The following is a 4,785-nucleotide window of genomic DNA, read 5'->3' as shown; positions in this document are numbered from 1 at the left end:
TTTGCATTGGCTATTCTGGGGCTTTTGTGTTTTAAATGTTTTGTTCTAGTTCTGTGAAAAATTCCATTGATAATTTGATAGAGATTGCATTTAATCTATAGATTGCCTAGGGTTGTATAATCATTTTAACAATATTGATTCTTTCAATCGAAGAACATGGCATATCTTTCCATGTTTGTGTCATCTTCAGTTGCTTTCATCAAAGTCATAATTTTCAGAGTACAGGTCTTTTGCCTCCTTCAGTTCAGTTGCTCAGTAATGTCTGGTTCTTTGCAACCCCATGGACTGCAGCACGCCAGACTTCCCTGTCCATCACCAACTCCCAGAGTTTACTCAAACTCATGTCCATCAAGTTGGTGATGCCATCCAACCATCTCATCCTCTGTCGCCCCCTTGTCCTCCCACCTTCAGTCTTTCCCAACATCAGGGTTTTTTCCAACGAGTCAGTTCTTTACATCAGATAGCCAAAGAATTAGAGTTTCAGCTTCAAGATCAGACCTTCCAGTGAATATTCAGGACTGATTCCTTTAGGATTGACTGGTTGGATCTCCTTGCTGTCCAAGGGACTCTCAAGAGTCTTCTCCAATACCACAGTTCAAAAGCATCAATTCTTCAGCACTCAGCTTTCTTTATAGTCCATCTCTCATACCCATACATGACTACTGGAAAAACCATAGCTTTGAATAGATGGACTTTTGTATGACCCCAGAGGAATGATTTTCTTGTTCTGTGTGTCATTGATATTCTACACCTACTTCAAAATTGCAGAAATCATTTACACACACACATATGCACACACACACACACACACACACACACACATCCTTGAAATTACAAACATCAGGAACTGGGAATGTGATTGATGGAAATGACTAGTCATAGGCAAGTCATATTCTCATATGAGGCCTCAGTTTCTCCCACTATAAAATAAAAAGTTAGAATCCATAAGTTCTAAGATCCCTTCTGGGCCTGACATTCTGAGATGTTATGATAAATCTTTAGTGATAGTGATTATAATTGTAGTTTAGGATTTTTTTTTATTTATAAAATTAGATATATACAGTCATAACTCAGAACAAGAAGGGCACATACTGCTAATTGTGTTTCTTTGTAAAATAAATAAGTAAATAAATAAATAAATAAATAAATAAATAAATAAAGCACCCCTATCTGAAATCTTCACTTCTAGTATATAAAGACCACTACAGAATTCATTATAAAGCCAAGTGAAAGTGAAGTCGCTCAGTCATGTCTGAATCTTTGCAACCCTGTGATCTGTGGCCCACCAGGCTCCTCCACCCAAGAAGGGTATATAATTTCCACTCTGGAAGAACCAGTGTGGCACATTCAAAAAAGCCTTTTGTAAAAGAGAAATTAGAGATTGCCTTTTGTAAAAGAGAAATTAGAGATTGCTTCTTGTAAGAGTTTCTTTTCTACTTTTACTGTAACTTACTCTTTGTATACTGTATCAGCCTAAAATGGTCTTTCCTACCATACGTATCAATCTAAAATGGTTTTTCCTACTACACATATATGGGCTTCCCAGGTGGCTCAGTTGTAAAGAATCTGCCTGCCAAGCAGGAGATGCAGTCTTGATCTCTGGGTCATGAAGATCCCCTGAAGAAAGAAACGGCAACCCACTCCAGTATTCTAGCCTGTCAGGCTACACAGTCCACAGGGTTGCAAAGAGTTGGACATGCCTTAACAACTGAACAACAACCACACACATACAGTTAACATTCTGGGGAGAATTTAGGACACTGTAAATATTTTGGGAGTTTCAAACATTCCTTTAAGAAAAACAGACATGAACACAGCATTTAGTAAACAATTTCTCTGTGTTCCATGACCCTGTGTTTGAAGTCCAGTCATGTTAAATTTTCTTAGAGATCTTTGTGATCTTCAGAAAAGGTATAAAGGAGTTTAGCAAAGAGCAAAAGAAAGTTTAGTATGAATAGAGCAAAGGTATTTTTTTTCCCTTAGAGATTCATTATCAGGCTTTGGGCAAGGTGAAGAAATCCCTTCAAATAATATTCAAGATTTTTTTTGCATCTGCATATAGAAAGAGCCATCATTGTCTCAAAGGGATCTCTATACACTAAACAAAGTGTCTGTTAATAATGAAAATAATCAGGTGATTGCTGAGAGGATAGGATTCAGGGAACGAAACCTCTTATTAACGATAAAAATACTTGTTTTACTATTGCCCTTACCCTTACTTCCGATGTCACTGGATCCACTCCCTTGCAAAGGTTCTGATCTAACTTCTACTCATAACTGTGGTTTAGTCACCAAGTCATGTCTGACTATTGTGACCCCATGGACTATAGCCTGCCAGGCTCCTCTGTCCACGGGATTTCCAGGCAAGAATACTGGAGTGGGTTGCCATTTCCTTCTCCAAGGGATCTTCCTAATCCAGGGATTGAATCTGGGTATCCTGCATGGCAGGCAGATTCTTTACCGATTGAGTTATCAGGGAAGCCATGCGCTTTGGATGGGAAGACATGTGCTTTGGATGGGAAGAGATCAAAACAGAAAAATTAAAACCAATTTCTCCTTACAGAAAGAAAATTAAACAGATTTTTTTTTTTTTTGAAAGACAGAATTTTGTGTTGGGCAGAATCCTTTAATTGTGAGGTGATGAGCTGATTGACTGCTTTTTTGCGCTCAGATCCATCTTTTTGTTTCCCCAGCTCTGCCTTTCAGGAACCTCTGTCTTCTAGACTCTTTTGTTCTCTTGCAAATCAAGGCCTTGGTAGAAAACTAGAGGGTGAGGACAGGAAGTCTGAGCATCCTCCACCCTCTCCTAGGGCATTTCCACAGGTGACTGGCCTCCTGCATGTACCAGTCTCTCCTGGGCAGTGTTCTCTGTGAGTGACTCTTCACAGGGTTCCAGGTCCTACTAAATGGCCCTGGCTTCTGGGTTCTGGAAACACCACCTCTTTTGTCCCTCCAGCTTTAAGGGTGGTCCTTTCCATTGCTGCTGATCTTTGATTTGTCTTACCATCCCCTTACTTTCAGATCTTCTATAACCCGTGTAACTCTGAATTAAATGTCTCCATTTGAGAGGTCTACAGTGGCTTCTATTTTCCTGATTGACTCTTGATTGTTGCAGCTGGTTGCAGACATGCTGTTTCTGGTGCAGGCGACAAAGGGAATAAAAACAAGTATCCTGAAAAGCAAATAGACCTGAAATACTCACTAGTGGTAAGGAACCCGCCTGTCAATACAGACATAAGAGACGTGAGTTTGATCCCTGGTTTGGGAAGATCTCCTAGAGGAGGGCATGGCAACCCACTCCAGTATTCTTGCCTGGAGGATCCATGGACAGAGGAGCCTGGCTATGATCCATAGGTTCGCAAAGAGTTGGACATGACTTAAGTGACTTAGCATGCACACTAGTACAAGGACAATATGGACAGTTTCCATGACTCGTGACTCACTTACATCAAGATGTGTTAGGATACCTGATATCTCTCATTGTCGTTCTCACTTTCAAATGATGTTCTTGCTGCATTTTGCACTGTGAAGTCTACAAGTCTTTCCATGTCAAGTTATATAATCCCAGAATAATTTAAAAACATAAATCGCCCAAGGTTGAATTAAGTTCTTTTTAACTGCTTTGAAGTGAAGGAACTGTGACATGAGTGCAGGTTTCACTTTATAAACGCACTATTTCAGCCAAGGAAAATATGTAGATAAATAGATCTGTAGGCTTTCTACATTTTCCACTGTGAGGTTCAGTGGTTGAGCAGCAGTCTGGAACTCAGAAGCCTTTCAAATATCCTCTATTCTGCCCCTCATGTTCAGTGACCTTGAGGAAGTCACTAAATTGGAAGCAACACTGTTTCTGGAGGGAATGATCGAGTGTCTGGGACAGCAACTCATTTTGCGATAAAACAGGTTTCAGAGATGTTCAGTGCTAGGAAAACTTAACAAACAAATAGCATTGGGATGTGTCCATGGGCGTGAAGAAGCTCTCTAGAGAGTTCCCTCTATTATCATAAGCAGTCCTGTTTAGTTGTCTGTGTTTACATTGATGCGTGGGGATTTATATTTCTAACACCCATTTCCATTAGCTCCATAGGCCCCCTAGAGAGGAATTCATTTTACAAATTCAAAACAATTGCTTAATTTTCATTTGAATTAAATTCTCCATCATTTCCCTCAGCAATAAATGTCTACTGGTTAGTGCAGAAAACATTGAGGCTTGGGTTAAAAGTATTTGCAAGCAAGCAATTAGGAATGGACTAAAACAGTGTTCTATTTCTGTGTTGAATTAGAGCACCCACTGACATCTTTAGTACCACATGCCGGATTTCCTAGCAAAAGGTTACCATTCCTCACTTAAAGGGGCGCTTTATCCCTAGGCCTGACCTTGTTTTAAGAAAGCAGAACATCACAGTATTCACTCTGGAAATCTCATAATGTGATCCCAGTGTAGCCTGATTCAAGTTGCCATTAGAACAAGATGGTGAAATACTCAGCGCATGTTTTACCCCTTCTTCTTCTGTGTCTTTGACAGCCATTGACAATCACTCGTGACACTTTCTTCTCATTAATTCTTCTTAACTCATTGTTTCAGGAAGCGTTCACCAATTGGTTGAAGCTATCATAATTGATGTCATTATTCTTTTTTTAAAAAGACTTTTTAATTTTAATATTGGAATGTAGCTTACTAGCAACATTGTGATAATTTCAAGTGGATAGGGAAGGGACTCAGCCCTCCACATAGATGTATCCATTCTCCCCCAGACTCCCCTCCCATCCAGGCTGCCACATAAC

Source organism: Odocoileus virginianus, chromosome 29 (assembly GCF_023699985.2).
Source record: "Odocoileus virginianus isolate 20LAN1187 ecotype Illinois chromosome 29, Ovbor_1.2, whole genome shotgun sequence".
Taxonomy (NCBI): domain Eukaryota; kingdom Metazoa; phylum Chordata; class Mammalia; order Artiodactyla; family Cervidae; genus Odocoileus; species Odocoileus virginianus.
Note: the sequence above shows the minus strand (reverse complement) of the source record.